Source organism: Balaenoptera musculus, chromosome 2 (assembly GCF_009873245.2).
Source record: "Balaenoptera musculus isolate JJ_BM4_2016_0621 chromosome 2, mBalMus1.pri.v3, whole genome shotgun sequence".
NCBI classification, from domain to species: domain Eukaryota; kingdom Metazoa; phylum Chordata; class Mammalia; order Artiodactyla; family Balaenopteridae; genus Balaenoptera; species Balaenoptera musculus.
The window spans coordinates 23,414,069-23,438,424 of NC_045786.1; the positions used below are offsets into that span (position 1 = coordinate 23,414,069).

The 24,356-nt window shown below is 42.9% G+C and overlaps 1 pseudogene; it reads left to right on the forward strand.

The window, feature by feature from the left end:
- Positions 1-1,306: 1,306 nt before the first annotated feature.
- Positions 1,307-3,765, forward strand: LOC118889554 (annotated as a pseudogene).
- Positions 3,766-24,356: the final 20,591 nt, after the last annotated feature.

A 24,356-nucleotide genomic window follows, 5' to 3' on the forward strand; every position in this document is an offset into this window, starting at 1 on the left:
GAGGAGGGGGGGGGGGGGAGGAGGAGGAGGAGGAGAAGAAGAAAATGGCATCCATAATGTAATTATTTTCAAGTGGGATTTTTACAAGCAGTTTAATGTAAAAGCTCATACAAATTAGGAAGGCTTGTTTAGAGTCAGAAGGACCTGTATTTCAATCCAGCTCTGCAACTTACTAGCTGGGTGACCAATCAAACTACTTCGGTCTTCTAAACCTTAAAATGTGAGGATTAAATACATGTGATCAATATGATTAAATAGTGTATATACAATAGTGGAATGCAGATAAAGGACTGAGCAGAATGCCTGGCATTTAATTAGCCCTCAATATGTGGAAAATAGAGAGAGTGAGAGAAGGAGAGAAGGAGATGAAAAGACATATTAATCTGTCTCTCTGTCTCCCCCCACTCCACCCCCGTGTCTCTCTGTTTACACCTCTCTCTTTACACACACACACACACACACACACACACACACACACACACCACCCTAGATCTGAACCTATACAGACGTCCCACATAATGACAGTTGAATAGATCTGGGCATTCCTGAACCCTAGTCCTCGGTTGATCCTGGAGGAAGAGGGTTATATCAGGAGAAAGTTGAGAAAGAGAATTCAGCCCGGAGTGGACTCCCAGAGAATCAGAAATAATTGGACCTTCAGTCCACCCAGAATAATATAGGATGACTTCACAAACCAAGTCATTCCCTTTAACTATCCTCTAGCCAAGGCAGAACCCAGGACTGGAGGTCAAAGTGCTTTTAAAGGGTTTTGCAGAAGAGAGCAGAGACCCCTCCTCAAATTTCTAATCAGTGCAAAAGAGGGAATTTGGTTATTTTTCTCAGATCTCTTCTTCACTCCATTTCCCTGTACCAGAAGTCTGCCTCGGCCACCATGGACTGCTTCAGTAAACCCTTACTGACCACTTATTACGTGTCTTGTGCTGCCATGATGGTACTGAAGATGCAGGGATTGATTGGACCATTGGATTGAGAAGCCTGAGAAGCAAAGAAATACTTATGATTGGATCATTGGTCAAAACAAAAATTCTGGCTTGTGTTTATGTACAGTGCCATGAGAACACAAAGGAGGGACGGACGGGAGCACCAAACTCAAGGCAAGAGAGTCAGGAAAGACTTCCCAGGGACGATGACTCCAGAGATGAATTTAAAGAAAGAGTAGGAGTACTTTATGCCAAGGCTGGGGCTGCAGGTGGGAGTCGTACTGAAAGCACAGAGTCAAGAGAAAGATCAGAATGAGAGCTCTAGAAGCTTCCCAGGGCGGGGGAGGAGAATTTGAATCTCAAAGATGAGACCAAAGAGGTAAGCAAGAACAGGCCGGCTTATGAAGTACCAGTTAAGGAGTTTGGATTATTTCCTGAAAACTATAAGCCTTTAAGCAATGGAATGATAGAATCAAATTTCAGTTTCAGAAACTACACTCTGATGACAGTGTGAAGAGATTGAAGGTGGGAAGTGGGAGGTGAGGGGTGAGATAAAGTTGAGATGTAGGCATGAAAATGCCTCATTTTCACTCAAAAACAGTCACATGTACCACGACTTCATCCCCTGAATGAGAATAATACAGGTCAATGCCTTTAGGTGTTTTCCAACTATTCTTTACCTGCTTGCTAATATAGGGATTTTTAAGCGGATAGGGATTAGCAAAATTGCTAACTGAATTCACGTTTGAAATAATGGAGATGTTAAGAAAGACTCCCAGATTCCTGCTTGGAAAATGAGTGGAACATGATGCCATTCACCAAGTAAGGATGAGAAGGAAAGAAGATCGGGAAGGAATGGAAGGGAGATGACTTCAGCTTGACCTTCTGAATTTGGGGTCCTGGGGTATCCAGAAGGACAGATACCCAGTGGGCAGTTATATATATTCATCTGGAACTCAGGAGAGGAATCTGAGCTAGAAACAGAGTCGGGACACATCCGTTCCTGAGGAAAGCTCACCTGGGAAGTGCGTGCAGTGAGAAGACCAAGGTCAGAACCGGGCCAACACCAACACGTAAGCACGGTCTGTGCTTCCACAGTAGGAACAGCCAGAGATGTGAAAGGTAAATAGTGTCAAATGCAAGAGGAGAGTCAAGCAGGTAATGGAAAAAGCCCAGGGGATTTAGTAACTTAGATGACCTCAAGGAAGTTCGTTCAGGGGCACGGTGTGGTTGGATGGCATTCTCCTTCTATTTCACTGTGACATTTGACTCACTGCTACTTCAACTTACAACTTTCCTGATGGTGTAAAAAGCAGATCAGGAGCTGCTTGGGCCCTATTGCAGAGTGTCGACTCAGCAGAGGTAAAAAGTCAACCACCAGCTGCTCAGAAGGTCAGCGGTGGTAACCAGGAGACACATGAGCAGGCATGGGTTAAAGAGTCTTCAGAAAAACTTTCTGATCGTGGGCATACGCTTCTATTACCCTAGTATAGTTTAGCAAGGAAATAAAAATGTTCATTTTAGTTAGAATTCCTTAGAATTGCAAAGTTCCATCCAATAGTTGGGTTTTAATCGTCTTTCTGTTTACCGGGCTCTGCACATCCAAAACCAAGTGAGGGTGTGTATGCTTATTCTTTGCCCAGGTGGGGTCTTTCAGAAGAATTCGGTGCTTCAGACCTGAAACCGCAGGGCATCGCTGTGCTGAACACCCCCCGGGTACGGCGCAGGCACCATGCCTGGGGCCACCCCGGGGGTCCCCACGACTCCGAGCCCTAGCGGCAGGAGGATGGCCACGGCGAGGTCGATGGCTTCACGAGGGGGTCCCGGGCAGCCCCATAGGTGCGGGCACGCAAGGTTGACGCAGCGCCACGAGGCCGTGCTCGCCACGACCGAGGCCATCCGGGTGCAGGTGGACGGGGTGCCCCGCCAGCGCGCAGCCTGACACGCTCTCAGCTTCCTGTGCCGCCCGGCCACCCTGCAGAGCGAAGCTGCCAGTGCCCAAGCAGCTGCGGGCGGGTCCAGGCGAGCAGCCAGCACGCACGGCCACGACGCCCAGCTTTACAAGGTGTCGCTCAAGGAGGCCTCCGTGCCACTGCGCAAGGTGCTGGTCCCAGGTGACCGTGACCTAGAGCATCTGCCGGGCCCACATCAAGAGGCTCCAGCAGGAGCCCAGAGGGCGGGAGTCACACCCCTGATGTGCCTGAACTGGCCCCCAGGTGGTGCTTCCTGGAGGCCGCCACTGTCAGCCGCGTCTACACGATCGACCCAGGCCAGGAGCCCCTCAGCTATGTGACTGAGATCGCACGCGGTGAAATTTATATCCTGGACCCAGAGCTGCTGGGGCCATCGCCCGGCCTGACCTCCCACGTCCCCTCTCCCCACCTCACCTTGCTCCCATGCCTCGGTCACTGCCGGGGACGCCGCACCTCTGCAGGGGAGCTGCATGAGGCTGCCGAGAGGAAGGACTTCTGTAAGATCCAGACGCTGCACCAAGCTGTGGGGACCACCAGTTCCTGCACCCCGTGGTCAGTACCGGCAGCAGGGAAGGGGTCTGCTACGTTCTGGACCACCGCCGCCCCCCGCAGCCCGCCTTGATGCTGTGCAGGAGGACGGGGAGACCCGTCTGCACCAGGTGGCGGCCCTGGACTATCGCGCCACCTGCCACTACATCCAGGAGACGGGAACCTTCGTTATGAAGACAGAGCAGGAGGGCCACACGCCCCCGGCAGGCTGAGAAGTCTCAGGACGCCAAGCCGGCCGCCTACCTAGAAATGGGCAGTGTGACCTGATGATCCAGTCAGAGGACCAGGAGATGGCTGTGTAGCTGTGAGGCCAACACTCGGCAGTAAGGGGGACCAGCCAGAGGATGACCACCCCCTCCTGGCCCGCCTTACTGCCATGTGCCAGCTGGAGGGCTACAAGGGGACCCATTCCCCAGGAAAGGAGCCGCCCAGACCTAGGGCTGGACTCAGGACCTGGAGGGTCTCACCTGTCCCCCTGAGGCCCCAGCGTGACCCACAGGTTCACAGGGGAACAGGAAACTGAAGGGGGCTATGGACTTCTGAATACGGATATTGTGTAAGAAGGAACAAATTTGTATATGGGATTTCTTGAGATTTCGTGATGAATAAAAATTAACTGGATGGATTACTTATTGCCAACATAATGACAAATTAGATATGGGAACTAAGGTATATGTCAACTTCATTTTTTTTAAATTGACAAAGTAATTAGTTATGTATCAAATATAAAGGTCACAGAGTAAACATACTCATTTCTAGTCAGTATCGGGGATGTAGAGAATTACTTAGAAAAAGATGTCAACCAACTCCCACATGTTAAAAGACACAGAGCTGGGCTTCCCTGGTGGCGCAGTGGTTGAGAGTCTGCCTGCCAGTGCAGGGGACACGGGTTCGAGCCCTGGTCTGGGAAGATCCCACATGCCGCGGAGCAACTGGGCCCGTGAGCCACAACTACTGAGCCTGCGCGTCTGGAGCCTGTGCTCTGCAACAAGAGAGGCCACGATGGTGAGAGGCCCACACACCGCGATGAAGAGTGGCCCCCGCTTGCCACAACTGGAGAGGGCCCTCGTGCAGAGGCGAAGACCCAGCACAGCCATAAATAAATAAATAAAAACAAAATACTTTAAATAAATAAATAAAATAAAATAAAATCAGCGCTTTAAAAAAAAAAAAAAAGACACAGAGCTCATCTGTCACCTTTCCCAACATTCCCCATTCCAGTCATAATAATTACAACAGTGATGAGCTTGTAATTCTTCCATTTCGCTTTTGGACATTGTGATCTTGTTATTTCTTTTCCTCTGAGTTGTTTCAGCAAATGTTGGCAAGAGAGATTCTGTACCTAATGAAGACACAATCATCTTAGTTCAATTTCATTGACAAAATGTGTTGGACAAGATTAGCTATCTCGCATTGATTCAAAGTATTTGAAGGTGCGGCTGGTGTGACCCATGGTTACATAGCTTTGCTACCTCATGTATAAACACGTCCTAAAAGACAATCCTAATCCCAGGAAAGAAACATTTCCAGCGCCATCTAGAACAGCACTGTCCAAAAGAAATACAATGTGATACTTATATGCAATTTAAAATTTTCTCATTTAGGAATAATAATACCTCTCTTAGCTACCTCTGAAGTGGTCATCAATTAAACAGTGGTAATGAAATTGTCATTATATAAAGACTACCTATTACTATTACCAATTCAACTTAAGTCTCAACTGACATTTATTATCTGTTGTGTTGCACGCATTCTTAGGGACTTCTGTGTCCATCGTCCTTCCCTTTATCCCAAACTATCCCCCAGTCCAGCATAATATCTCCTCTCCCATAAACTCATCTACGTCAGCCTTGTGTTTTCCTCACCATCCCAAGAACTGCTTACCTTCACCAATGGTTTCCAAATGCTGGTACATTGGTGAGTACCAGGCTGTGAAAAAGTTTTCACAGGTCCCAGTCAAAATAATAATAGTAATAATAATAGTCACAGCCATGTAGATTTTCTTCATAAAGTCAAATCGGTTAAATCTAAATAATTTCTGTTATTCTGAGATTGTCCTTCCTTTTTTTTTTTTTTTTTCTAAAGTGTCTCCTTTTTTTTAAATGAAAGGATGATGGTAGTGGTGGTGGTGGTGGTGATTATGATGATGACAGACTTTTTTTGTTGTTGTTTTTGTTAATGCCCTTTTTAGGCAAAAATGTTAAATGGCAATATTTATCCCCACCATTTTAAAAAATATCCTATTAGATCCATGAAGTCCACATTCCATGCCTCCACCTTCTCAGGTGACAGTGAGTTGAGGAGAGGGTCCTATCTTACTGTTGTTTAGCCAAATTCCCTGCTGAAGACCCTTCACTGGCTACTCATTGTTGTTGGGTTAATATCAAAATCCTGAAAATACTCATGCAAGCAGCTTCTTATCTGGTTTCTGTCTCTGTTGTCTGCTTCAGCCTTGCTGGTCCCCTGCGCTGCCCCACGTCCCCACTCAAGGTCTAGGTACAAAGACCTTTCTTTTTTTCCATCAAAACTCAGAACTCCTTTCTCTTCAGAGCCTTCACATATGTGCTCTCTGCCTGGAATACCCTCTCCTTGCCCACTCCCTTCATTCCTCCCCCTCCCCCCGGGCCAGCGCTCACCATCTTTCAGGGCCAGCTGAAATGGCACACCTCCCAAGAACTCTCTGGGGTCCTCCCAAGAGATCTTTTTCTTACTTCACAGAGCGGAGATGTTGCCACCCACAGGAGAAAGTAAATGGATTTCCCAAAGGTAGAGCCAGAACTGGGTCCAAAACCTAGGTTTCCTGGTGACAGAATAGAGAGGTCTTGACAGAACCTCTATGCCCCAATGACGTCTTGATATTGGTGGAGTGAGGTGAGGTAGGGTGTGATGTGGGAAAATAAGGGGGGAGGGATTGAAATGGAAGGGCCCAAGACAGAACTAGCTGCTCCTGCCTCAACTCAAAACCCAACCCCATCAGGAGACAAGGTCATTAAGAATTCTGTGTTACCCTTGGTGGGTTAAATGTAAATCTGGATAAATCCTTTGTAGCCTTAAAAACAAACGAAAGAGAAGCCTTTCTGAAAGAGACATATGTCTCTTCTTTATACATATTACAATGCCTGTAAAATGTCCATTTTTCTCATTCCCTTCCACCTCTGCTTTCTGTAGAAGAATCCCCCTTGCACAGCAACAAGGCCGACAGGCTCTGGGACTGTTAGCTGCGGGTCCCCTCCGCGCCAGCTGACCTGGGCCGGCTCACCTTTGTGTGACACCAGCAACACCATCTCTGCGAGCTCCTCAGCCACTCTGTCAGCAGGTCCTTTGTTCAAACCCACTGCCTCTAAGGAATGGAGGCGTCCAGGGAACTGGGACACCCGGGGGCCCCAGGGGCACCCTCTGGGGAAGCTGCCTAAAGATCACCTTCCACCCTCCTGGCTGTTTACAGCACTTACCTAAAGGATGCTTAAGAGCCATTTTTCACAATGGATGTTTTGTGAGGACTGCCCCCACAAGCAGTGTAAACTAAAGATCCCCAAACATGTTGCTTGGAGTCTGGAGCAACGTGGGTATTTGGTTCAGTAGTTCTGAGTCTTTTGCCACCAAAAAAGCAAAAAAAAAAAAAAAAAAGGACCCTTGTAGGCCTTTCAGACACATCCCTATAAGAAATTATATAACAAAGCCCAGCCTATAGAAGAAAATGCCAAACAAAACTCCTGTCCCAGCTGCTGTTCAAATCTCTGATGGGGCTCATTCTGGAATGACCCTCAGGAGGGAAGTTGCTCAAGCAAGTGACATGACTCATTGGTTTATGAAAGCTGGGACAAACAAAAGGAAGCAAGTTCCTGGAGAAACAATAGGAAATATGAATGGTTTGTCTTCTGGAGAGCATGAGAACGGGGCCTCTTCTTGGCAGTCGGGGGAATCCTGCTGGAAGGCAGGACATTGCCTTCCCCGACTGGGTCCTCTGCAAGCACTCGGCATGACCTCACACACCCTCCATGTCCTGTTCTGCCCGGGGAGCCCCCTGCATTTCTTGACCTTTCCTCCAGTGAACCAGCGTGATGGGAACCACGAGAATGAGAAGGGGGAGAGCCAAAGAGATACCACGCTGACTGGATTCCTTGTCATTTACCCAGGGTTAAAGCAGAGAGAAATCTAACGCCGAAATAGCATCAGTGGGGCCACCCATTCCTTTACCTGTGCCATGACCATAAATGGCAACAAAATGGAGCAAGGATGAGAAGTTCATGGTTATCTTAGTGAACAGGAAAAAAATGGGGGTGGAGGCTGTGAAAATAGGCCACTGGTTGAGTAATTACTCTACAGTATTTTTCTACTGGTAAAAATTGGAAATGTCAGCAGAGAATAAAGTACTTAGGACTTAGAGCTGGCCCTCCTTTGCCCACCTAGAAGAAGAGCCACATAGGGGTGATAAACTCTTTGAACTGTGTCTAAGTACCAGTACTGTTTACTTTGAGGAAGGAAACTGTCAGTTCTGTTTCTTCACAAAGAGCCAACCACAATGTGCCTGATGGATTTGGGACTAGTGAAAGAGGGGCCCATCAAGTGTAGGAAACAAGGTTTATCTCGGGATTAGATTTAGGAAGACAAAAGTCACCAGGAGACAGCTGGGCAGGCATTGTTTGCTGTGAAACTCCAAGCATGGAACTGTTTTTCTTGAGGGTTCCCCTCACATCCTGGGTGGGGATAGGAGACAAGACCCTAAAGTACTCTTTCTATTATTCACCATTTTTAAGAAAAGTAGATTCCCCCCCGCCACTCCAGTAGTTTAGATGGCGATTTCTTCCTCCTTCCCACAATACTATTCTCTCTTAACTGAGAGTAACACCAAAACTTCACTATCAGAGGGTTATTAATAATCACTATGGAGAGAGTTCCGTTCCATCAAGGAATTCCACCTGAAATGTCTTGAATGTTGAGAACTACTGGGGCAGGAAGCAGATTTTGAAAGTCTACCCATTCTGTTTCTGAAAGCAAATGTAAAGTAAAGCATATATGCCCAGGGATAAAACAAAGAAAACTCTCATGGGCAAAGTCGAAACGTGTGTGGACTCGAGATCTGGGAAAGTTCTTTCCAGAGCATTCCATGACACAAGCATATGCAATTTGAAAAATGAAGAGTTTCACTTAAGGTTAAACATACTTTGAGTCACTGGCAAGCGCTGCTACCAAAGGAAAAAAAAAAATCAGAATTCAAGGAAGAGGCCAAAATGTCCTTTATTTGCAAAACACTTTTTCTACTAGTCTATGAAGTAAATCTTACGCTCTCGAAAGAATTCAGAGGCTTCAAAGTTGCTGACAAATTGACCAAGTATGTCTGCTGTAATGGCTTTTACTCTACTCTCAGAAAATGTTCAGACTTTGATATTGCCATTTTTCTAAATACTAGAGACTGGCCTGCTCCCACTTCATCTTGCCAGTAAGCAAGACAGACTACTCCTTTTTTTTTTTTTTTAACAGATTTAAATATTCTGTTGGGAAACTCTGTTGTGTCTTAGATCCATTTTGCTCAGCATTTCTTTTAACTTCTGCCCTCTTTTCCATTAAGATGAAAATCTCGTACCTTTCCTCCTAAAATAGCCAATATTCCCCTCTGTTGAGATTATGTCTTCAAGGTGGGAACCAGTTGTTCAACCCTCACAGCCAGTTTTGTAAAGGTTTATTTTGTGTTCTTTGTACTATGAAAACAATATTTTCCCCACTCTTTTCAAATAAGAGATCGTAGGCAAAGAGAAAATGCTTTTCCAAACCATCTCCAAATAGAATATTCCCATATGACAACCATTACCTACCCCACGACCCAGTCTGAGTTGGGAAATCTTCCTTGGATTGTTGCTTTTCCAAAAGCACCCACACTTGGTAAGGATAATCTTTAAGGTTCTAACCATACTTCTTAAATATTCGAATTCATGGTGGGTCTCAAGGAAGCACAAATGATTGATTTTGGTGACAAACTGAGGGAGACTGAACAAAAGAACTGTAGTTTTTTTCTGTTGGGGTGTTTTATTTATGTATTTTAATTATACCACGGAGATTCCCTAACTGGGCTCTTTGAATGCCAAAAATCTTAATGGAAATTTGATGAGTTCAAAGAGCTTCTTAGAAACAGTGGGTTTGCTTTTGAAGAAGACACACGATGTAATGCAAGCCATCCACCATGTTATTAAATAAATCAGTTTATTTCTTCTTGTCGTTTGCTGTTTGCTCTCATTATGTCCCCTTCAATTTTATTTGCTTTGAATAATAAAAAAGAGGAAATGAATCACAACTTCCTGCAAACGAATTTTAAAAGCTTACACGAGGTTTCGGCCACTTAAAGATCCTTGAACGAAGAATGGTCCTCTGGTCTCTGGGAACTTGGTTCTGTAGGACAAAATCTTGGAGGTAACACCACTGATGTGCTAAGAGAGGTAGGTGGTTCCCCAAGCCCTGCCTCTGACCCAGGCTGTCAGATCAGATCACTCAGCTCTGGAGTTCCGGGGGGCAAAAGATGCTGCTTATTTAATTGGATAAACAAAATTCTTTCCAAAATCAAAACTAATTTAGATGTCATCTAAAGAGTGCTTCTAATACAATGGTGGGATAACCTGTTCTGGGCCATTTAAGACACTGTGATGGGGGCTGGACTCGGACCAGCTCACCTTCTTCATCTTAGTGCGTCCCCCACCCAGCTGGACCCGGGAACCCGATGTGTGCTCATAGCTGGGGGCAGGAATGACTGACCCACTGCAGGCCTGTGGACACACAGAGGATGAGAGAACAAGCATCTGCCTAAAAGCTGAAAGTAAGAGAATCCCCACGCAAGCTAGTGTGGGCAGGAGTCAAGAGAGTGCCCCTGGGCTAAGACAAGTCTTGCTTCCTTCAGGACTCCAAGTCTCCATCTAAAGGAATTGCGGGGAGTCAGGTGAAAACCTCAGAACCCTCCATGCTCCCTGGGAAGACGGAGGAAGGACGTTTGTGAAATTCTGCTCTGAGTCCGGGAGTGTAAGTCTGACGACAAGCCTCCATGTCTCACTAGCTTCTGTCGCTGGGGCTCAAACAAAAGACAGAACAGCAAACCTCCTGAGTTTCCCCTCCATTCAAGACATATTCCCAAGAGGAGAAAAAGACAGAAAAAGGTCAAGAGTTGAGGGTTTTGTATGTTTGGACATACAAGAAGGCAAAGGAAGTCAATACAATGATGCACAAATCTGGACAGAACTTAGAGACAGAGTCTGTCCAACTCTAACAGACTATGTACCAGGTATGCTCTAAGGGAATAGTGAAGGAGTGTCTTCTGGGGCTTCCAGCAGATTTTGAAGGATTTAAAGCATATATTTTATTCTCATAAACTGTTATATATTTTCCCTGTTGGGCCATTACTTCTCTTTCTGTGTCTGTCTATCTCTCTCTCTGTATGTTTTGAGAAACACAAGCACAAAGAATACTGCTAAAACAGTGCCCACTGACTTGATTGAGGATATGTGTTCTGACAAAACACTTTAATACTGGTTCATCTCTTTGGGGATATATTCCATAATTTTTCTCCCAAGGGTGGTGGTAACTGCTAAAACCTTACACCTACAAGAACCGTACTCTGCTCTGTGGATATCTCGTTTCTTTCTTCAGTCACTTCTGTATACAGATTTCCTCCCTGCTTCGGAATTGGGAATTCTGACTAAGGTAAATTCTAGAATTTAATCAATAAACATAACTACGTTTAGTCTTTAGTCGCTTGTATGTGTAAAACTATAGAGGAAGCATGATAAGGCAGTGAAAAACAAAACTCCGACGTTAGACCCTTTGGATTTGAATCCCAACTCCAAGAGCGTGAGTATTGTGTGACCTTGGGTGGCTTGTCTCTCCCTAAGCTGACAGCTGGGGGGCTAAACCTCCCTGGGGCTTAAAGATGATGGAGTGAGGATGTATGTTATAACCAGAAAGGACTCGGAAAAGGGCCTGGCATGCAGCAAGCACTGTAGAAGTGTTTGCTATTCTTATTTAATCTATTAGTGATGCCAAATTGCCAGGGAATTAATTAACTTTCCATCTAGAAGCCTAGTGATTCCGTTATTCTTTCAACCATCCTTTGCATAAATATGGGTGTGTACACACACGTGTATCCTTGTACGTATATATGGGTGCACGCATGCACACACATGAAGTTTTTTCTAAGTTTCAGACAACGTTAGGATGCATTGCCTAAGAGTAAGGATAAACTACTTAACCACAATAATATAATCACCCAGGAAATTCTATAATAACTCCATACTATAATCTATTAAAATATCTAATCCATATTTAAATGTCCCCAATGACACCAAGAATTTGTTTTTATAGCTGTTATTTTCCAAACAGGATTCAGTCGGAGTCCAAGCATTGGATTTGGTTCTTATGATAACTGCTAAAGCCCCCTCCCCCCAGAAGTTTTCCTATACCTTCCCCAACAGAATTCCTTAACCAGAGAATTTAGGGAACCCCTGGCTCAGAACCATTTCTGTTGACTTCTGCTGTTCTTCACACAGCTCAGAGGGATGTCTGTTGTGGTTTCCAACCGTTGTATTTCCATTAAATGAAACCTCGACTGAGAACAGTAACCTCTGGAGACCAGTCACCACCCCTCTCCGCGCTGAAGTTTCCTGGGAGTTTTATATTCCTTTGTGTCTCCAGCGTAGCTGCTTTCTTTGTTTAATTGTTATTTTAGAAATCTTTGCCCACTCTTCCTTTTCTCTGCCCTTCTTACCATCAGGCCTGACACCCAGCATCTCGAAGGTGAGAACTGAACTCCTGCTACGTTGGCCTCTGTCTCATGTTCCCACACTGACTGCCAATCCTTCCAACAGAGAGCCAACGAGACAGGGACAGGAGGCTTTTACTTTGACTTGCAGATTATTCGAAGCTAGACAGTTAAGCTATCTGATGGCTTTATTCACTTCTCTGTCATTTGGCCTGTACCCTTTTTGTTTTTTTAGTTTTATTGAAGTACAGTTGATTTACGTTGTGTTAATTTCTTCTGTACAGCAAAGTGACTCAGTTATACACATATATATATATTCTTTTTAATATTAAGTGGTGTGTTCTCCAAACTCTTCTGAGCCATTTTGAAAGCAAAGCTGGCATTTCCTCTTCCGACTGAAAATCTCCAGGAGCAAACTGGATGAGGCTTCCCAGAGGAAAGGGTTTGGTTTGCCCCTTCCCAGAGGGTCACCGTGCTATCTATTGACACATTCCAAAGCCTCATAAAAGCTGTCAGAGACTACCCGAGAGAAACACCCATTAAGTATTATGGGTCTTGATCTTTACAGCTCCTAATAACTTTTCCCTTTGAGTTTGCCCAGAGCTCCACACATAATTAAAACAAATAAACAAACCAACCTTATTTCTGCCTTGCCTATGAGTTTGCTGTGTGACCTCAGGAAAGTCACTTAACCTTTCTGGTCCATATTTTCTTCTTCTGTTAGGACCAAAAAAAAAAATAGTATGGACAGAGAAATCACTAAAGAATAAATTATCATAATAATTGAGTAGATTTTTTTAAAAATCTTTAATTCATCACTTAAAAAATATATCTAAAATCAGAGAAAACTTAGTTACTTCTAAATGACTAAGTTTTAGGAGACTGAATTTCCAAAACATAGTCACGCATCTAAGCATATAAAACTTTCCTTAAGAGTCAAAGATCACATGAAGGGCTTCCGTATTTTTGCCGAAAGCAAACCAAAATAAAGTAGGAGGAACTTGAAAGGGAAAGGAAATTTCTCTTTTAAATGTCCTGGAATCATCGCTGTGTGGTCAAAGCAAATGTTTTCATGTGACCCTTATTTTTTGCATTAAGTATATCAATAACACTTAAGCTCTGATCCAAAAGTTTCCATCATTTTCCCAAAGGGACCTCGTTTTCTCAGGATGAATTTATATAAATTTTGTCCAATAGAAATATTACCAGCTAAAATGTTTTTGTTCTGGGCTTCTAACATTGCAAAGCTCTGTCTCAGCTGAGTACCCATTTAGCCTCATTCTTCATAGCTCTTTGGCAAATGCTTTCTCACTGTTTTTTGTTTTTAGCGAAATATGAATACTTCACCTTAGTTCACAGAGGTTTGCCACCCCCTCTTTTGTGCTCTTAGAGTTGCCATGAAATTCATAGTGTTATGAATTATTTTGAGGGTGTCACCATGTGGTGATTATATTCTGATCTTACTTCATTCCTATGGGCCTTTCCTCCCCCATTTCCCAATGGTAGTCCTATTTCTACTGTTTGGGAAAAGCTCAGAGAATCTAAACAGACTCTAGGAGTCTAAAAATTTAAAAATATGCACAGGGCGTATCTTCTAAATAGAGAACTTGAAACCCTAAATTCTAAATGCCTAGCTTACTTCCATCTATTTTCAAAAGCAAAGAACAATATTTTATCTTGAAATTAAAGTAACATAAATAACAATGTTTGGAGAAAACTTTCTGCCAACGTCTAAAGCCAAAGGGACAGGCTGAGTCCTTGCTGAGGCCTGAAAGAGAATTAGGGGAAAGTCAGAGATTTCCTGTCTTTGTAATGAGTTTACTAATTAAATCTTAATTGTAAACCAAGCTGAGCAAAATTTAAATGAACCTCTGGTGCCAGCAGCCAGGTTATTACGGTGGAATTGTTTATAAGGACAGGAAAGTGACTTTCTAAACATCAGATTCCTGTGCGTTAGCCAAGACTCGGAGAAAGTTCCCAAGAGGGGAAACACAGAAAAAGGCAGGATAAGTGACTTGGGCCTTAAGATAATTAAATGACACTGAGATGTCTCCAGTGCCCTGAATTCAGTCATTGCCGGGGGCCGCCATCTTTCTGTTTGGATGAGCTGGAAACAGCCACATCTGCAATAACCCATGTGTTTTCCCCCCATTTTACAGCCATTTCAGCAGCAACCTAACAGTGATGGAAATGGAAATTCCTTTACTTTGTAAACCCTGACTGTTCTATTGAAAAATAAGCCTTGCAAATACACAGAAGTCCAAGCACTGGAGAGAAACCAAGCTGCCATAATAAGAGAGTGAAAAAGAAAGTTGGTTTTATTTTCTCCTGGTATGATGGGAGAGAAATAAAAGGCAGGTTGTAAAATAAATAAAAACAAGAGTCTTGTGGCTATGTACGTGGTTCAACATTATTTATCAGAAGATTAAGAAAATGAATTATTCAAATGCTCCTATTTTGCTTTGATTGTTAACATTCACTCATTTAAAGTGAATTCACTCATTAAAGTGAATAAACTTCCATATAGCCTCTCTTTTTAGAGGCAGTTTTTACAGCCAGCTTTTCTTTTCCTTATAAATGTATTTGGCCATTAAAGCCCTCCATTTGTGAAAAAGAATATATATATATGTGTGTATGTATAATTGAATCACTTTGCTGTACACTTGAAACCTATACAACATTGTAAATTTAACTATACTTCAATTTTAAAAAATCCTCCATTTGCCTCATTTTCCACTGGAAATGGGCCTATGTGCTGAGTACCCAGCAAAGTACCCTCACAAACTAGTAGCATGTCACAGAGCAGGGACCATGTGGGAAATATTCCATCGCAATCCTAAAGGCAATTTGGTTGATAGAAGAAGTGTTGGCCGATACATGTGTTCCAAAGGTGGGCGACTGGTAGACATGTTCATTAGCATAATTCCATCCTTTATCTTTCTATGCTCTCCAAGGAAACCAATGATAGGAACGCTGGGATAGATATTCTATAGAGTAAAGGGTTAAAATAAAAGAGGCAATATAATTTGAAAATATATTAATATTATATATAATTATGATATAATGTAGTCCATTCATTTATGTAATTTCTGAAATGCAAAATGATCTTGCTATTCCACCCAAATTTTTTTTATTTTTTCCTTTAGGCCTGCTCTTGGGTCAGAGTAAGAGAAGTTGCCTTCAGAGCAAATTATGGGACTAGACTCCTTCTATTTGGTCAAATGTCATAATCTATACTCTTGGGTCCTCACATCAGATATAGGTGGCTTGGAGGAAGTCATAATTCCAACAGGAGCCACACTGAACATAAATGTGACATGACTCTACTCTTCACAAGGCTATTAAAAGGTTTAAGGGAAGGACTGGGAGTGTATAATTTATTATTAGTGTTATTGTCATTTTGACCTTTTAATCCAGAAGGAAAGAACTCAAGGAAAGTGTCCCCTGGAAGGCTGTATGTATTAAAAAAAATCTCTTCCGGACTTCCCTAGTGGCGCAGTGGTTAAGAACAGCCTGCCAGTGCAGGGGACACAGTTACGAGCCCTGGTCCAGGAAGATCCCACATGCCGTGGAGCAACTAAGCCCATGAACCACAACTACTGAGCCTGCGTGCCACAACTACTGAAGCCTGCACACCTAGAGCCCATGCTCCACAACAAGAGAAGCCACCCCAATGAGAAGCCCAAGCACTGCAATGAAGAGTATCCCCCGCTCACCGCAACTAGAGAAAGCCTGTGCACAGCAACGAAGACCCAACACAGCCAAAAATACATAAATAAATAAATAAATAAATAAATAAATTTATAAAAAAAAAAAAAACCTCTTCCATCTCTAACTTCTTGGAGTCACTTTCTCAGTTATCCCCAAAGAGAATTTTTAACCTACTATTTATTTACTCAGTAAACTTAAATTGTTTTTATAGATCTTTGCCAAAACTCCTAATTGTTGTTTCTTTTGCTTTGTTTTTAATAGGACCCAGAACCTACATGGAGCTTTACATAATAAAACCTCATTTCATCTTCGAAATCTTTGGAGACGATTTTAAGCTCTGGTAGAGCCTCTATTTCAGAGATACAACTTCTGCTTAGTGTTTTCCATCTTCCAAGTAACCAAAACATAGAAACTGGTGCTGTGACCACAGATAGCTCCAACGGAATAGTCTGCCTTGTCTCCATTGGTTTCTTGAGTTTTGTTCAAGAGAGAAAGAGGATAAACCATTTCAGGTTTAGTCATGGGGTCAGAATTTTGGAGATACATGGCGTGGCTGTTGTTTGGAAGTTGCTGGTGTACTTTTTTATTTGTTCTTTAAAATCTTTTCCTTACTTTCTCCATCATTACCGATGCTATGGCAAGAACAAAACTGGTCTCCAGAAGCCTTTCTAGGGAATAAGCCAGTTCTAGGAACCCTGAGAGCCATAGATTCCTTCATTGTTACTGCTGGGAGGGACTTCCGTCTCCATCAGTTTTAAAAAGGTGAAAGAGGGATTTAACTGGCAGATGGTCCAACTGCACCTGGGCAGCACGGTCCTATCCAGAACCTGAGCCTTGGTCTCACTCTACCAAAAGCCCTGTCCTTAGGCTTCTGCTAATTGTCTAGCTTTTGCAGGCTAAAGAGATCTTCACAGGACTAACTGGTGCTAGGACGGAAGTCAGGGAACCTGCTTTGTTAAAAATATATTTAGCATGGGACAGAATCCAATTTCTTACAGCATGTAAATTGTCTGCAATGAAGTGCCTACAGATATAAATATATACGGGCTTCCTTCACCTTTTGGTTAATTCAGAACTTAGTGAGGGTTAAGACCTTAAATATTATTTAGTTTAATGCCTTAATTTTACAGATTAAAAAAAAAAGAGAGAGGCCAAAAGAAATATGTAGTCTATGGTAGAGACACTTTGGCACTGCCTTCATAATTCCTTATATGATTATGTCCAGAGAGCCCAGAAATGATAGGGAAGCCATATACATGTTTTACTTCAACAAGGTGGCTTAGCCCCCGTGGTAACAGGTGAATGGGGATGGCATAATAAAATCTGACATTAAGTTTTGGGGGAACTTTGTTTCATTAAAATGGATTTTTCCCAATTAGACTTCCATTTCTAGATTTCTGGGATGTCAAGTGATAATCTGAACTGTACTGAAAAGCACTAGTAGTCTGGTGGGAGCAAGATGGTAAGCAATTTGGGCAAAATTACCAGCCAAAGGTCAGATCAGTTCCAGCGACAAGTCTCACAGCTGAGTGTAAGCTCCAGCACCGACGGCCACAAGCCCCCAGATGCTGTGAGAGGCTACTCTCTCCCAGACTAAGCGGAAGTGTCCCGCTGGGCCACCACGTCTAATTTGATTTCAGAGAAAATAGTGAGAAGCTTTAGAAAGCCCCCAATTTTTTTCCTCTTTCTTACCTTCTTTTTGAACAAGGAAATCATTGCTTTGGAAAGCCAAATTTGGTTTGGTTTGTGGGTTCCCCCCGCAACCCAAGGACTGTTGGAGATCACATTTTCCACCCAAGACTCAGTTTTGTAGCTTGTAGATTTTGTAGCTTATTCAAATGAGGTACATATGCAAGAGAGGAAAACATGTGAGGATAGAGCTATCTCATTCTGTAGTAATGAGAGGGAGGCAGTGGCGAAGGGTAAGTGGATTTGGAGGTATTTCTCAGCTGATGAAAAAGAGCTTCTGGCAATGATCAGTCTTGCAGGGGCAACTGCGGACTCCCAGAGCTGGCGGCCACACAGCTGAGCTTCTGTCCCCCAAGGAGTACAGAATCAGGCGGGGCAGGCTATAGACTGGTGTAAAGCCACTGAAAATGATATAACCAACGTTCAACTCCACGAGGGCAGGGAATGGTGTCTGTCTGTTAATTACTGTGTCCCCAGAGCCTAGAACAGGGTCTGGGCCAGAGTTGGTGTTTACTGTATATTTGTAGACAGAAGGGTTACCATATTTGGGAGAAGCACCAAGCCAAGGATTAATTCAAGAAACAGTCTCTGAGTGTCTGGTTATTAGCAATGTCCTAAAAATTGCAAAAAACACAAAGACAAAAAATTTTTTTAGTAGAACTATTGCAAGTGGCATGGCATGGTGAAAAGACCACAGCTTTGAAGATCACTTTCTCAGCCTTGACCTTTTCAGGCTCTGTAACCAGGGCGAGTCACTTCCTCTCATGTAGCCTCATTTTTTCAATCTGTAAAATGTGGATAAACCATAATTCATAAAGATACATACACCCAGTGTTCACTGCAGCACTGTTTACAGTAGCCAAGACATGGAAGCAACCTAATATTCATCGACAGATGAGTGGACGAAGAAGGTGTGGTATATATATATTAGATATAGTGTATATATATATATATATATATATATATATATAGTGGTGTGTGTGTATACACACACACACACACACACACACACACACAATGGAATATTACTCAGCCATCAGCAACATGGATGGACCTAGAGATTATCATACGAAGTAAAGTAGGTCAGCAGAGAAAGACAAACATCATATGATATATCTTATATGTGGAATCTAAAAAAATGATACAAATGAACTTATTTACAAAACAGAAATAGACCCACAGACATAGAAAAAACACTTATGGTTACCAAAGGGGAAAGGCTGGGGGTAGGGATAAATTAGCAGTTTGGGATTAACATATACACACTACTATGTATAAAATAGATAACCGACAAGGACCTACCGTATAGCACAGGGAACTACACTCAATAATTTGTAATAACCTATAAGAGAAAAGAATCTGAAAAAGAGTAGATATGTTTATATGTATAACTGACTCACTTTGCCGTACACCTGAGACTAACATAAAACTGTAAATCAATTATACTTTAATTTAAAAAAAAAAGGAAATGCACCCACCTCACAGAGTTTTGTGGGAAGTAACTGAAAGGAAAGTGCAGAACACAATTCCTGGCATATAGTAGGTGCTCAGTGAAGAGTATTTTATATATATATTTTTTGATGACAAATTTTTGTTTACTAAAAAAAAAAAGCAATACCAAAAACTTAGAGACAAATGGGCAGCCCATACTGGTTGACATTCATTCTACATATTTTTTTCCAGCTTTATTGAGATACAGTTGACATAAAACACTGTGTAAGTTTGAGTTATACGTGTAGTGATTTTATATATGTATGTATTGCAAAATGATCATCACAATAAGGTTAGTTAACACATTCTTCACCTTATATATTTACAATCTGTGTGTGTGTGTGTGTGTGTGTGTGTGGTGAGAATTTTTAAAATATACTCTCTTAGTAACTTTTAAACATAAAATACGTAAGTATGGTCACCATGACGTATATTACCCTCTGGCCACCTTCACCCATTTCCCCCACCTCTGGCAACCACCATTCTCTCTTTGTTTCTGCGAGTTCGGGTTTTTTTTTAGATTATGCATATCAGTGAGACCAGGTGGGGCTGTGTTTCAATGCGGTCATTTGCTAGAACCGCGTAACAAAATACCACTGCCTGAGTGGCTTGAACAACAGAAACTTATTCTCTCACAGTTCTGGAGGCTGGAAGTCCAAGATCAAGGTGTTGGCAGGTTTGACTTCTTCTCAGGTGTGTCTCCTGGCTTGTGGACATCCACTTTCTCACTGTGTCCTCACCTGGCTTTTCCTCTGTGCACGGGTGCTGTCAGTGTTTCTTTGTGTGTCCGAATTTCCTCTTCTTATAGGGATGCGGGTCAGATTGCATTAGGGCTCACTCTAATGGTCTGATTTTAACTCAGTCACTTCTTTAAGGGCCCTAAATCCTAACACAGTCACATTCTAAGATACTGGGGGTTAGGGCTTCAACACATGAATTTGGGGAAGGATGAAGTTTGGCCCATCACATCCAGTAAAACTTTATTTACAAAAACAGGCAGTGGGTTGATTTGGCCCGTAGGTCATAGTTTGCTGAGTCCTGGTTTAGAGCCTTTAGTCCAGCTGCTTAATTTGTTAGATGCAGAAAACTGAAGTTGAAAGAAGCCAAATGACTTGACCCAAGATCACTCAGCTGGTCTGAGGCAAAACTAGGAGTAGGACCCAGCAGGATGCATTTGTCACCACCCCACGATCTCCCACACTGATGTTTCAGGCAGTGCAAAGCTACATGTGGTCAGACTGGAGGGAGGAAGGGCCCTGGGTGGTATGGGCTCTGATGAACATGGTGGGAGCAGAGCAGAGAAGGCAAATGCTACAGGAAGACCGAGGCTGACAGCACTTCCCAAGGAGCTCTCAGACCACGCATCATGAGGAGGCAACATTTGACTTGCGACTTGAGAATAAGAAGGACTTCCTGCATCTCACCTCTTCTCCTCCTACGGATTTATCACCATCTGCAATCATCCTCATGACATTTCCTCCTGAAGCCCCGTGGTTCGCATGCAGCCCCCAGTCTAGAGCCCCTTCCTCTGCTCCCTGAACTCCTGTTCAGGGGCACCTCTCCTTCAATGATCAGTTTATCTATCTATCTATCTATCTATCTATCCATCTGCTACATCTCCTTCTTTTGTGGTTCCACCTCCACAGGCACAAATGTGCAAGGATCTTCCATCTTAAAACAGTTCCTCGATCCTAAGGCTCTTCACTTCCTCTAAGAACAGGCTAAACACTTCTCAACCAATGGCACTCTGGCTCCCGCCCCCAACATTCCACTAAAATCATCCTCACTGGGGTCGACCATGACTCTCTTGTTGCTAAAGCTCACGGCCGCTCTGGGTTCTTATCTTGCTTCCTCTCTCTGCTCAGCATTTATCCCTGTGAGCCACTCTCTTTCTTTACACCCTCCTTCCTTCACCTCTGTGGTCCCATTCACCCCTGACTGTTCTTCTTCCTCACTGGCCACCCTTTCCTAGGTTATTCTGCCCTGGCACCTGAGCTCCATGAGATTAGGGACCTTTCCATCATGTTCACCACCATATAGCAAACATTCATGGCAGTTTCTGGCCTGCTTTAATAAAACTCAGTAATGAGTTATCCAGTTCCTAGATGGGAGTCCTTAAGATTCTGTCCCTGGCCCTGGTTCTTCCACTGTATACAATTCTATAGGCAATCATGTTCCCTCTCTGGGTTTTCATTTACTCTTGGAAGCTGATCTCTACTTTAGAACCATCTCTTGATTTCAATATGCGCAGTCATTTGTGTGTCCAACTAACATATGTCTCCTGTTAAATACTATCAGTCCCTCCTATTCCTTACAGGATATATCACTCTATCATGGGCTGAACTTTGTTCCCCAAAAAGATATGTTGAGGTCCTAACCCCTGGTGCCTATGAATATATAACCCTATTTGGAAATAGAGTCTTTGCAGATATAATCAAGTTAAGATGAAGTCACTAGGGTGAGCCTAATCCAATATGACTGGTATTCTTATCAGAAGAAGGAAAATTGGACACAGACACATGCAAAAACTGCCACATGAAGACAGAGACACAGAAAGAAGATGGCCATGTGAAGATGGAGGCAGATATTGAAGTGATGCTGCCACAAGCCACAAGGAACACTGGGCCCACCAGGAGCTGGAAGAGGCCAGGACGGATCCTCCCCTAGAAGCTTCAAAAGGAACCAACCCTGCCAACACCTTGATTTTGGACTTTTAGGCTCCACAACTGTGAGACAACAAATTTTGGTTGTTTCAAGTCACTCATTTTGTGGTTATTTGTTATGGCAGCCCTAGCAAACTAGTACACCCTCACTGTGGAAGTCAAAATCACATACGGAAAGAAACAAAGAAAGAGAAAGAAAGAAAGAAAGAAAGAAAGAAAGAAAGAAAGAAAGAAAGAAAGAAAGAAAGAAAGAAAGAAAGAAAGAAAGAAAGAAAGAAAGAAAGAAAGAAAGAGAGAGAGAGAGAGAGAGAGAGAAAGAAAGAAAGAAAGGAAGGAAGGAAGAAAGAAAGAAAGAAAGAGAAAATAAGAAAGGAGGGAAGGAAGGAAGGAAGGAAAGAAGAAAGGAAGGGAGGGAGGGAAAGAAAGACAAGTCTGTTTATCCAAACTTTATTTCTCACTATTTCCATGCTCACTCCAGCCCCATAAAAACATCAAAATTCCATACATATGCCAATCTTCATTTGCTCTCTCATTTTTACACATATTTAGTTAGAACAGTCAAGACCCAGGTGGAATCCACCTCCAATAATGTCCTTATTAACGTGTTCAGTATTTACAGAATGTAAATACCACTAGACATCCAGTTTCTCTCCCTGAAGCCAGGACTCCAGTTCCACGGAGCTCTGACTTCTCTCTGTGTCCACCTCCTTAGGACTCCAGTCTCCTTAAAGGCAGAATAACACCAACTCATACTCCCTTTGGCATCTTCCGTGGTGCCATTAGGCATTTAGTGAGCAAGGGTTAAGGAGTTTGGGGATTAGAGATCTGGAGGTACCAGTGGCTGGGTCTGCTTTCCCCCTTAGAGTCACCATTTATTGAGCATTTACTGTGTACCAGGCATGCTAAATGTATTATTTCAGTTAATCCTCACAATCTTCTTAAGAGGTGGGTCAATTATTTTTATCCCTGTTTTGCAGATGAGGAAACAATGGCTTTGGAGAGACTCATCACTAGTCCGGGGAAGTAGCAGAGAGGAGAATTCAAACCTTGAACTGGCTCCAAACCTTGTGCTGTGACGATTCGCTGCTTTCCCTGGTGGTTCCTGATCCATTAGAGGGAAGAAGCAGAATAAATGTTTTCCTCACTCCCCTTATAGGATACAAGTTGATAATTGCTAAGGAAATGAGATCACTACTAAAATGATTTTTGGCTCATGCCAAAAGCTAGCCTCTGAACTATTGTTAAAAAGTGTTCTCCAGAGAACGGACTTGGTTTACTAATCAAGCAGAAGCTTCTGTGACTGTGAAAGACTGCTGGGAACACAAGGGAAGTAACCAGCTGCAGGGGTCACCTCACTGAACACCCCGCCCCATGTGGACCACGCTCACCCAGATACTATGTATCCTCCAAAGATCACCAGGCACAAGACCCCACAGCCTGCTACCAACCCCAGTGCTGCATTTCATCCACCATGAGGACCTTGTTTTTAATATGCTCATAATGATTAATACGCAGTATGTTGCCTCTGGTCACAGTGGTTTATGTGTAGGCTAGAAGACCAATTATAAAGGGCAATATGGAAATTATCCTAGGATCCTCAATATCAGAAATTCTGTCATTGCAATAAAGAATGCATAAGTAATGGGGGAAAAAATACTGAATGCCCGCTTGGAATTGTTGTTTAAATTTTCTAGCACCTGCCTTATGATAGATCTTGGGTTACAGGCTTTAGCCACTTTGTGTTTTTGTCAGGGTCTGGAACAATGTTCTGCTCATTGATTTAAACACACTTGTTAGTAGAAAGATGGTTACCAGGGGTGGGGAGGAGGGGAAATGGGGAGATGTTGGTCAAAGGTAGTAAGTTATAATTATGTTGGATGAAGAAGTCTAGAGACCTAGGGTACAGCACGGTGACTAGAGTTAATAGCATTGTATTGAATTCCGCAAGTTTGCTGAGACAGTAGGTTTCAGGTGTTCTATGCAAAAAAAAATTAAAACTACATGAAGAGATGACACGTTAACTTGACTGTAGTCATCATTTCACTATGTAAGTGTATATCAAATCATCATGTTTCCACCTTAAATATATACAGTCTTTCTTTAAAAATAAAATAATAAAAAACAAACAGACATGTTAATTAGCAATTTCTATGTTCTATATTCTATAACTTCCTCTTTTAAGTGGATAATCATATTAGGCAGCTTTCAAATAACAAAAAGTTTATTATGTGGTCAGAGGTGGTTGGTTATTTTCCATCCCTATTGAAAATTAGAGAAGAGATTGAAAACTCAGGTTTTAAACATAAAGAATTTTCTCCAGTGGTGTTCATTAACACGCCAGGATGATGTTTGCTGGTAGAAACTGAGTGTCTCATTCCAGACATCATCTGCTTATCAAAAGGACTCTTAAGATGCTGACTTCATCAAATTCACCTGGCCACCTCCCCACCTCACAGCCTATGCTTCAGCCACACCTTCTGTGTTTTCTGAGAACCTGGAAAGCAGGACCTCTGATTCTCTGGTAGGACAGCTCTATGCATCCCTCACGGACCAATCTCAAATGTCACCTCCTCCAGGAAGTCTTCTCTCATTCCCCACCCTT